Genomic DNA, 14,141 nt, shown 5'->3' with positions numbered 1-14,141 from the left:
CAGTCACTCCTCATACTGTCTTACACATGCAAACACACATTGACTCTACACACTCCCCTACACATGTACACACACAGTCACTCTCCTTCCTCCCTTACACCTGTACACAAACGGTCACTCTCCATACCCCTTTACATATGTAAACACACAGTCACTCCCCATACCCCCTGACCCATGTACACACGCAGTCACTCTCCATACTCCCTTACACATGCACACATACATTGCTTACTCCCTTACACCTGTACACAAACAGTCACTCTCCATACCCCTTTACATATGTAAACACACAGTCACTCCCCATACCCCCTGACACATGTACACACGCAGTCACTCTCCATACTCTCTTACACATGTACACACACAGTGACTCTCAATACTTTCTTACACATGTACACAAACAGTGACTCTCCATACCCCCTTACACATGTACACACGCAGTCACTCTCCATACCCCCTTACATATGAACACACACAGTCACTCCCCATACCCTCTGACACATGTACACACACACATACACACACAGTCACTCCTTATACTCCCTTATACATGTAAACAGTCACTCTCCATACTCCCTTACACCTGTTCACACGCAGTGACTCTCTATACTCCCTTACACCTGTTCACACGCAGTGACTCTCTATACTCCCTTACACCTGTTCACACGCAGTGACTCTCCATACTCCCTTACCCCTGTACACACACAGTCACTCTCCATACTTCCTTACACATGTAATCACTCCCTATACTCCCTTACACATACACACACAGTCACTCCTCATACCCCCTTACACCTGTGCATACTCCCTTACACATGTACACACACATTCACCTTACACCTGTACACACATAGTCACTCTCCATACTCCCCTCGCTTATGCAAACACAATCACTCTCCATACTCGATACTCCCTTACACCAGTACACAGTCACTCCTCATACTCTCTTACACATGCAAACACACATTGACTCTACATACTCCCCTACACATGAACACACACAGTCGCTCTCCTTACTCCCTTACACCTGTACAAAAACAGTCACTCTCCACACCCCCTTACACATGTACACACACAGTCACTCCCCATACCCTCTGACACATGTACACACGCAGTCACTCTCCATACTCCCTTACACATGCACACATACATTGACTCTCCATACTCCCCTACACATGTACACACACAGTCACTCTCCTTACTCCCTTACACCTGTACACAAACAGTCACTCTCCATACCCCCTTACATATGTACACACACAGTCACTCCCCATACCCCCTGACACATGTACACACGCAGTCACTCTCCATTCTCTCTTACACATGTACACACACAGTGACTATCCATACTCCCTTACACATGTACACACGCAGTCACTCTCTATACTCCCTTACACCTGCACACACACAGTCACTCCTCATACTCCCTTAGATATGTACACACACAGTCACTCTCCTTGCTCCCTTACACCTGTACACAAACAGCCACTCTCCATACCCCCTTACATATATACACACACAGTCACTCCCCATACCCTCTGACACATGTACACACACAGTCACTTACACATGTACACACACAGTCAATCCCCATACCCTCTGACACATGTACACACGCATTCACTCTCCATACTCCCTTACCCCTGTACACACACAGTCACTATCCATCCTCCCCTACACTTATACAAGCACGGTCAATATCCATACTCCCTTACACATGTACACACGCAGTCACTCTCCCTTCTCTCTTACACATGTACACACCTGTACACACATAGTCACTCTCCATACTCCCCTCGCTTATACAAACACAGTCACTCTCCATACTCCCCTACACTTATACAAGCACGGTCACTCTCCATACTCCCTTACAAATATATACACACAGTGACTCTCCATACTCCCTTACACATGGACACATACATTGACTTTTCATACGCCCCTACACATGTACACACACAGTCTCTCTCCATACTCCCTTACACATGGACACATACATTGACTTTTCATACGCCCCTACACATGTACACACACAGTCACATACTCTCTTACACATGTACACAGACAGTGACTCTCCATACCCCCTGACACATGTACACACACTGTCACTCTCCATATTCCCTTATACACATGTACACACACATTCACTCTCCATACTCCCCACACACAGTCACTCTCCATACTCCCCTACACTTATACAAACACGGTCACTCTCCATACTCCCTTACACATGCACACATACATTGACTTTTCATACGCCCCTACACATGTACACACACAGTCACTCTCCTTACTCCCTTACACCTGTACACAAACAGTCACTCTCCATACCCCCTTACATATGTACACACACAGTCACTCCCCATACCCCCTGACAAATGTACACACGCAGTCACTCTCCATACTCTCACACACATGTACACACACAGTGACTATCCATACTCTCTTACACATGTACACAAACAGTGACTCTCCATACCCCCTGACACATGTACACACACTGTCACTCTCCATATTCCCTTATACACATGTACACACACATTCACTCTCCATACTCCCTTACCCCTGTACACACACAGTCACTCTCCATACTCCCCTACACTTATACAAACACGGTCACTCTCCATACTCCTTTATACATGTAAACAGTCACACTCCATACTCCCTTATACATGTAAACAGTCACTCTCTATACTCCCTTACACCTGTACACACACAGTCACTCCTCATACTCCCTTACACCTGTACACACATAGTCACTCTCCATACTCCCCTCGCTTATACAAACACAGTCACTCTCCATACTCGATACTCCCTTACACCTGTACACAGTCACTCCTCATACTCTCTTACACATGCAAACACACATTGACTCCACATACTCCCCTACACATGTACACACACAGCCACTCTCCTTACTCCCATACACCTGTACACAAACAGTCACTCTCCACACCCCCTTACACATGTACACACACAATCACTCCCCATACCCTCTGACACATGTACACACGCAGTCACTCTCCATACTCCCTTACACATGTACACACACAGTCACTCTCTATACTCCCTTACACCTGTACCCACATAATCACTCTCCATACCCCCTTACATATGAACACACACAGTCACTCCCGATCCCCCCTGACACATGTACACACAGTCACTTTCCATACTCCCTTACACCTGTACACACACAGTGACTCTCCAACACACAGTCACTCCTTATGCTCCCTTACACATGTACACACACAATGAATTTCCAAACTCCCTGCCACATGTACACACACAGTCACTCTCTATACTCCCTTACACCTGTACCCACATAATCACTCTCCATACCCCCTTACATATGAACACACACAGTCACTCCCGATACCCCCTGACACATGTACACACACAGTCACTTTCCATACTCCCTTACACATGTACACACACATTCACTCTCCATACTCCCTTACCCCTGTACACACACAGTCACTCTCCATACTCCCCTACACTTATACAAGCACGGTCAATATCCATACTCCCTTACACATGTACACACACAGTCACTCTCCATACTCCCCTACACTTATACAAACACAGTCACTCCCCATACTCCTTTATACATGTAAACAGTCAAACTCCATACTCCCTTATACATGTAAACAGTCACTCTCTATACTCCCTTACACCTGTACACAAATTGTCACTCTCCATAATCCCTTACCCCTGTACACACACAGTCACTCTCCATACTCCCCTACACTTATACAAACACGGTCACTCTCCATACTCCTTTACACCTGTGCACACACACTGACTCTCCATCCTCCCTTACACATGTACACACACAGTCACTCTCCATACTCCCCTATTCTTATACAAACACGGTCACTCTCCATACTCCCTTATACATGTAAACAACAGTCACTCTCCATACTCCCCTACACTTATACAAACACGGTCACTCACCATACCCCCTTATACATGTAAACAGTCACTCTCCATACTCCCTTATACATGTAAACAGTCACTCTCTATACTCACTTACACCTGTACAAAAGGTCACTCTCCTTACTCCCTTACAAATATACACACGGAGTGACTCTCCATACTCCTTTACACCTGAACACACACATTCACTCTCCATACTCCCTTACACATGTACACACCCAGTCACTCTCCATACTACCCTCGCTTATACAAACACAGTCACTCTCCATACTCCCTTACAAATATACACACACAGTGACTCTCCATACTCCCTTACACATGTACAGACACAGTCACTCCTTATACTCCCTTACACATGTACACACACAGTGACTCTCCATACTCTCTTACACACATACACACACAGTGACTCTCCATTCTCCCTTACATCTGTACACACACAGTGACTCTCCATACTCCCTTACACCTGTACACACACAGTCACTCCTCATACTCCCTTACACATGTACACACACAGTCACTCCCCATACTCCCTTATACATGTACAGAGTGACTCTCTATACTCCCTTACACATATACACACACAGTCACTCCTCATACTCCCTTACACATGTACACACACAGTCACTCTCCATACTCCCTTATACATGTACACAGTGACTCTCCATACACCCTTACACATGTACACACACAGTGACTCTCCATACTCCCTGACACATGTACACACACAGTGACTCTCCATACTCCCTTACACATGTACACACACAGTCACTCCTCATACTCCCTTACACATGTACCCACACAGTCACTCTCCATACTCCCTTACACACATACACACACAGTCACTCCTTATGCTCCCTTACACATGTACACACACAATGACTCTCCAAACTCCCTGACACATGTATACACACAGTCACTCTCTATACTCCCTTACACCTGTACACACATAATCACTCTCCATACTCCCTTACACCTGCACAAAAGGTCACTCTCCTTACTCCCTTACACATGTACACACCCAGTCACTCTCCATACTACCCTCGCTTATACAAACACAGTCACTCTCCATACTCCCTTACAAATATACACACACAGTGACTCTCCATACTCCCTTACACATGTACAGACACAGTCACTCCTTATACTCCCTTACACATGTACACACACAGTCACTCTCCATACTCCCTTTAACACATACACACACAGTCACTCTTTATACTCCCTTACACATGTACACACACAGTGACTCTCCATACTCCCTTACACATGTACACACACAGTGACTCTTCATACTCCCTGACACATGTACACACACAGTCACTCCTCATACTCCCTTACACATGTACCCACACAGTCACTCTCCATACTCCCTTACACACATACACACACAGTCACTCCTTATGCTCCCTTACACATGTACACACACAATGACTTTCCAAACTCCCTGACACATGTACACACACAGTCACTCTCTATACTCCCTTACACCTGTACCCACATAATCACTCTACATACTCCCTTACACCTGCACAAAAGGTCACTCTCCTTACTCCCTTACACATGTACACACCCAGTCACTCTCAATACTACCCTCGCTTATACAAACACAGTCACTCTCCATACTCCCTTATACATGCACACAGTCACTCTCCATACTCCCTTACACCTGTACATAATCTCTCCCTATACTCCCTTACACACATACACACACAGTCACTCCTCATACTCCCTTACACATGTACACAAAAAGTCACTCTCCATACCCCCTTACACATGTACACACACAGTGACTCTCCATAACCCCTTACACATGTACACACACAGTCAATCTCCATACTCCCCTACACTTATACAAACACAGTCACTCTCCATACACCCTTACACACATACACACACAGTCACTCCTCATACCCCCTTACACATGTACATACATAGTCACTCTACATACTCCTTTACACCTGTGCACACACACTGACTCTCCATACTCCCTTACCCCTGTACACACACAGTGACTCTCCACACAGTGACTCTCCATACTCCCTTATACCTGTACACACACAGGGACTCTCCATACTCCCTTACCCCTGTACACACACAGTGACTCTCCATAATCCCTTACCCCTGTACACAAACATTCTCTCTCCATACTCCCCTACACTTATACAAACACAGTCACTCTCCATACACCCTTACACGCATTCACACACAGTCACTCCTCATACCCCCTTACACCTGTACACACACAGTCACTCTCCCTACCCCCTTACACCTGTACACAAACAGTCACTCTCCATACCCCCTTACATATGGACACACACAGTCACTCCCCATACTCCCTGACACATGTACACACACAGTGACTCTCCACACAGTGACTCTCCATACTCCCTTTTACCTGTACACACACAGTGACTCTCCCCCTTACACCTGTTCACACGCAGTGACTCTCGATACTCCCTTACACCTGTACACACACTCCCCTACACTTATACAAACACAGTCACTCTCCATACTCCCCTACACCTGTTCACACGCAGTGACTCTCCACACTCCCTTACACCTGTACACACACATTCACTCTCCATACCCCCTTACACATGTACACACACAGTCAGTCCTCATACTCCCTTACACATGTACATACACAGTCACTCCTCATACTCCATTACACATGTACACACACAATCACTCTCCATACTCCCTTACACATGTACGCACACAGTGACTCTCTATACTCCCTTACACATGTACACACAGAGTGACTCTCCATACTCCCTTACACCTGTACATACTCCTTTACACCTGTGCACACACACTGGCTCTCCATACTCCCTTACCCCTGTACAAACACAGTGACTCTCCATACTCCCTTAAAAGTGTACACACACAGTGACTCTCTATACTCCCTTACACATGTACACACAGTCACTCTCCATTCTCCCTTACACATGTACACACACAGTCGCTCCTCATACTCCCTTACACATGTAAACACACAGTCACTCCCCATACTCCCTTATACATGTACAGAGTGACTCTCTATACTCCCTTACACATGTACACACACATACACACACAGTCACTCCTCATCCCCCCTTACACATGTACATACATAGTCACTCTACATACTCCTTTACACCTGCGCACACACACTGACTCTCCATACTCCCTTCCCCCTGTACACACACAGTGACTCTCCAAACTCCCTTACACCTGAACACACACAGGGACTCTCCATACTCCCTTACCCCTGTACAAACACAGTGACTCTCCATACTCCCTTTCACCTGTACACACACAGTGACTCTCTCTACTCCCTTACACCTGAACACACACAGTGACTCTCCATACTCCCTTAAAAATGTACACACACAGTGACTCTCTATACTCCCTTACACCTGTTCACACGCAGTGACTCTCTATACTCCCTTACACCTGTTCACATGCAGTGACTCTCCATACTCCCTTACACCTGTACCCATACTCCCTTAAAAATGTACACACACAGTGACTCTCTATACTCCCTTACACCCGTTCACACGCAGTGACTCTCCATACTCCCTTACAAATGTACACACACAGTGACTCTCCATACTCCATTACACATGTTCACACACAGTGACTCTCCATACTCCCTTACACATGTACGCACACAGTGACTCTCTATACTCCCTTACACCTGTACACACACACAGTGACTCTCCATACTCCCTTACACATGTACGCACACAGTGACTCTCTATACTCCCTTACACCTGTTCACACGCAGTGACTCTCTATACTCCCTTACACCTGTTCACATGCAGTGACTCTCCATACTCCCTTACACCTGTACCCATACTCCCTTAAAAATGTACACACACAGTGACTCTCTATACTCCCTTACACCTGTACACACACACAGTGACTCTCCATACGCCCTTACACCTGTACACACACAGTGACTCTCCATACACCCTTACACCTGTACACACCCAGTGACTCTCCATACTCCCTTTCACCTGTACACACACAGTGACTCTCCATACCCCCTTACACATGTACATACATAGTCACTCTACATACTCCTTTACACCTGTTCACACGCAGTGACTCTCCACACAGTGACTCTCCATACTCCCTTACCCCTGTACACACACATGCACTCACCATACTCCCTTACACATGTACACACAGAGTGACTCTCCATACTCCCTTACACTTATATAAACACATTCCCTCTCCATCCTCCCTTACACCTGTTCACACGCAGTGACTCTCCATACTCCATTACACCTGTACACACAGTGACTCTCCATACTCCCTTATACCTGTACACACACAGTGACTCTCCATACTCCCTTACACATGTACACACACAGTGACTCTCAATACTCCCTTACACCTGTACACACACAGTGACTCGCCATACTCCCTTACAAATGTACACACACAGTGACTCTCCATACTCCCTTACACCTGTTCACACGCAGTGACTCTCTATACTCCCTTACACCTGTTCACACGCAGTGACTCTCCATACTCCCTTACACCTGTACACACACAGTCACTCTCCATACTCCCTTACCCCTGTACACACACATTCACTCTCCATACTCCCTTACCCCTGTACACACACATGCACTCTCCATACTCCCTTACACATGTACACACAGAGTGACTCTCCATACTCCCTTACACTTATATAAACACATTCACTCTCCATACCCCCTTACACTTGTTCACTCGCAGTGACTCTCCATACTCCCTTACACCTGTACACACACATTTACTCTCCATACTCCCTTACACCTGTACACACACAGTGACTCTCCATACTCCCTTACACCTGTACACACAGTGACTCTCCATCCTCCCTTACACATGTACACACTCAGTCACTCTCCATACTCCCTAACACTTATATAAACACATTCAATCTCCATACTCCCTTACACTTGTTCACTCGCAGTGCCTCTCCATACTCCCTTACCCCTGTAGACACACATGCACTCTCCATACGCCCTTACACATGTACACACACAGTCACTCCTCATACCCCCTACACCTGTACACACATAGTGACTCTCCATTCTCCCTTACACATGTACACACACAGTCACTCTCCATTCTCCCTTACACTTATATAAACACATTCAATCTCCATACTCCCTTACACATGTACACACACAGTCACTCCTCATACCCCCTTACACCTGTACACACATAGTGACTCTCCATACTCCCTTACACCTGTACACACACAGTGACTCTCCATACTCCCTTACACCTGTTCACACGCAGTGACTCTCCATAATCCCTTACACCTGTACACACGCAGTGACTCTCCATACTCCCTTACACCTGTTTACACGCAGTGACTCTCCATACTCCCTTACACCTGTTTACACGCAGTGACTCTCCATACTCCCTTACACCTGTTTACACGCAGTGACTCTCCATACTCCCTTACACCTGTTTACACGCAGTGACTCTCCATACTCCCTTACACCTGTACACACACAGTGACTCTCCATACACCCTTACACCTGTACACACCCAGTGACTCTCCATACTCCCTTTCACCTGTAAACACACAGTGACTCTCCATACCCCCTTACACATGTACATACATAGTGACTCTCCATACTCCTTTACACCTGTTCACACGTAGTGACTCTCCATACTCCCTTACACCTGTTCACACGCAGTGACTCTCCATACTCCCTTACACCTGTACACACGCAGTGACTCTCCATACTACCTTACACCTGTACACACACAGTGACTCTACATACTCACGCAGTGACTCTCCATACTCCCTTACACCTGTACACACACAGTGATTCTCCATACTCCCTTACACCTGTACACACCCAGTGACTCTCCATACTCCCTTACACCTGTACACACACAGTGACTCTACATACTCCTCTACACATGTACACACGCATCCACTTTTAATATTCCGGTACACTCGTAAAAACGCATTCATTCTTTAGTATACACATAGAGTAGTTTAAACGTATCTCAATGTCATTGTCTCTACCTTTTTTTTTGTACACGTCAGAAGTGATGTTACACTCGTTACAATTAGCGTCAAAATTGAGGAATGTGACTTCAGTACTGAAGGTCGTGCCGTCGTTGGACTAGCAGATGTGGAGCGGTGTTTCCGGGAGGTGGTATTTTGCAGATACACGTAAACAAGTTGACGTATGTTGCAGAAAAAGTCATAGTCTTCCCTTTCAATCGGATGACCGAACCATAGACCTACATTACAAACCATTAGTATCCCATTAACACATTTAAAATATAGTTAAACCAGCGAGTGCTAACCATGAATTCTACACCTGGTAAGAATTGAATGGCTATATGTCAAGGTGGAAGAGTCCAAAGTCACTATAAAATGATCTGTGATAAATGTCGAAATACAGCAAAAGGTAAAAAGTGATCCGAAACAAATGTCGTTATACAGCAAATGTATAAAGTGATCCGAAATAAATGTCGTAATACAGCAAATATATAAAGTGATCCGAAACAAATGTCGTTATACAGCAAATATATAAATTCATCCGAAAGAATATCGAAATACAGCAAAAGGTATAAAGTGCTTTTTACAATTACTTTGCTTTTAACGCGGAGTATCTAGTTATTATTTACCTAAGCAGTATGCTAGCGAACACAATTAAGCGGCCTCAGCTCATATGCATAACACGAACCACAGTTCTTTGCATATATTACTCCAGTGGCGGGATAGATAGCATGCGTTGTTCGTAAGCATATTGTTACCAACTGGGTTTCTCCTGTAGAAGGTAATGCTGAAACACGTGACAAATTCATTATTCACTGGTAATAGTAATTATCTTCTTTCGAAAATACCTACTTCTAGGAAACAGATAGGAAAATAAAATAAGATAACAGTTGTTTCAAATTTAAATCAATCTTTTTGAAATGGATATCTACTGGTTATCTCCCGTACACCATAGCATGCTCTTACAATGCTACTAAACGATAAACTATTATTATCTAAACAAGATTGCAATTTGAATAGGAATATTCTAACAGATGTCGTCCTAACTAATTACACACATGTCACATACTCTACATTATCTTTAGTTTATATGATATCTCAATAATATTGTCATTAGGTAAATGAAAAAGAAACTGAAAAGACGACATAGAAATACATCCTACTTGTCGGGTCGGTCCACACAGGCTGTGTGGTACCACATCTGTTGACAGGCGGGGGAGTTGTTGCCACGGATCCAAACGGGACCATGTACCATTGTTTCACCGTACCATTGTCATAGCGTACGGAGGAGAGGTCAGTGACGTAAGTTGTGTAGCGTGTGGGGTCATCGAAAGTCGTATGGTTACCATCCAGACAGGGGTCGGGGTCTGGAGGGAATTAAAGCAATTATACAGTCTCTAAAGCATCATAGAAGTACCCCTGGAATATGTCATATTAAAATTGAAAGCACAAAAATAGATGTTTGATTAGTCTCAGGTACAAAAACACCTGACCAAGGCTAGTACATGTGTTTTAAAGATTACATAGGAGCGACACCTTACTCCAAAGCCTGTCAATTTTACCTTTACGCCGCCACAAATAAGTTTGATGTACATCCGATGATCGAACTAGTCTTCCAGTCTCATCCACAACGTGGCATACATCAAGCCTTCTCATTGGTCCTGTACAATTACAGGGTTGCTGAGAACGCGTGTGAGCGTGTCCCCTGGGGTATCGAGGGTGTTGTCCGTAGTGTGTCTGTAAACTTATACCATTTAAGACTTCTCAAAATAGTGCATCACATACAATTTTGCATAGAGAAACCATTACATGGTACATGTACCCTCCCTCCAGAGGTCCGACAGTTAAGCTAAAAAATGTGAAACTGGCTAACATTTTAAAACCCGTCTAGTTCAGTCCAAGTCTTTCAATCAAATACTCTTCTTCATTGAGGGAAAGTGCTTAGTTAAAGTGATGAATTTCATTACGCTGGGTCATCCCTACCTAAATCTCTCCCTCGAGTTGATGTAAAATTGTTTGCGACACAATATTCCGTATTATAAAATACAGGTTTTACATCGTACCTGATGTATCTTACACACATTATATATGGTAATAATACCCCTCAATTTATGATTCAAACACAAAAGTTTAGTCCAAAGTGATGTTCTGTATCTAAAAATCATGTCATCGACTGATCATTATGTTATAGGCTACAAATCGGTCAGATCATACAGTATCGAATCATATATCATCTGTAATATAGAATTTACACATTTAAAACGATTGTTCATGTGAACGAAATAATTAATGTTTTAAGATATATTAGGCAAACATTTGACCAATAAATGTTTTTATATTCATAGACATGCTATTTTCATTTGTGCATTATATGGTACATGTAACAAAGGTGTAACGTCATTGTTTTCCTGTGTTTATATGACGATTTAATAAACTGCGTCTTGTATAAAATAATTACATCAATCTCTGGCCTAGTGGAAGGTTAAATAACAAATGAACTTTGACATTATGATAATTACGACATAACATAATCATATATATGATCAAATCAGCATCGAAAAAAGGGATCTTCCGTATTGATGTAACATAAAACATTCAGACCCATTTGTGTTGTAAATTGCAACATCGAACATTCTGACCGACCCATGTTGTAAATGATTTGATAAGATAGAATATATTTAATTCATATTCATGGACGTATGGTTGTTAATGCATAAATGATTAACTTACATATTCACTTTATTTATATTCAGCATTTTAATCTCTTCGTGATATATTTGGCCATTATTCAGGACACCTAACCTTTTTTTTTAATTATCAAAAAAAACAAACAAACTAAAACAACATTTGAAATATTGTGAAATGTTTTAATATGGCTGAGATGAATCCATGGAAGAAAACAAATTCAATTGTATTATAGTTTTATCTTTGACCATATCAGTTAGTGTTGCTGACCTCTATAACACGACGAGGAGACACGGAATCAATAAACATATTATCGATGACCTGTCTCTGTAAAGATAAATCCAAATCCAATCCAAAAAATAGAAAGCGTTAATACCCGTCATTTTGAGAGGCTATTTACACACACTATAACGGGTTATTTAGAGTTAATATGACAAGTTAGTTATAAACGATATGACGAGTAGTTTACTGACAATATGGAGAGCAACTTACTGACAATATGAAGGGTTACTTACTGACAGTACTACATGCTACTTATAGCCAATTTCACTAGTTATAAACAAACGATATGACGGGTAGTTTACTGACAATATGGAGAGCTACCTACTGACAATATGACGGGTTACTTACCGACAGTATTACATGCTACTTATAGCCAATTTTACCAGTTATAAACAAACGATATGACAGGTGCTTAATGAATAATATTGGTGTTTATTTACGGATGATAAGACGAGTTACCTATGGCCAATATGACGGGTATTATACGGATATTATTTGGGGAAAATTATTACAGTCAATATGACGAATTACGGATACTATTACTAACAAGACAGTGTATATGTTGTAACTGGTTACTTAGGGCCAATAGACGGGTTAAGATATGACAGAGTTTTACGGGACATTATGGCAGGACAGGCTTTACAGGAATAATTGTTAAAATGAGCTAGTCAAGAAAAGATGTATGTATTATACATGATATATCCTTTACCTTCTGTATTATTGAAAAAAGTGAAAGAATTATAAATGTCAGTTAAAAATACTAAAAGTTCCATATTACCAATACACTGAATGTATTTTCAAAAATAATAAAGGATGATGTTCTCAACAGTTAATACAAAAGATCAACCACATTTAAATGACGTCAGATTTGTTTTGATGTACAGTAACCATTATGAATAAAATACCAAGAAGATATTACTTCCCTGTTCTCTTCTAAGTATTCGACCTGCGTGAGTTAGCCTTACTATTGCCAATACACCGTTATTATTCACACAAGTGTACCCATGCACAATACCTGCTTTATCTATGTGCTAACATTATACATAATGAACCAGTTATTAGTTCAGGTCAATAGCAGCTTTACAAACTTACCGGAACAACACAATCAGATGAAATGACACATTGGCAATTCAATACCATAGAATCTATTCAGATGATTTTATTTACAAAACATAATTTAGCGATTGTTTCTAGCGACGCCAAGTCACAAGAAATCCCAAAA

This window comes from Mizuhopecten yessoensis, unplaced genomic scaffold (genome assembly GCF_002113885.1).
Source record: "Mizuhopecten yessoensis strain PY_sf001 unplaced genomic scaffold, ASM211388v2 scaffold2369, whole genome shotgun sequence".
Classification (NCBI taxonomy): Eukaryota; Metazoa; Mollusca; class Bivalvia; order Pectinida; family Pectinidae; genus Mizuhopecten; species Mizuhopecten yessoensis.
This window is presented reverse-complemented; position numbering follows the sequence as displayed.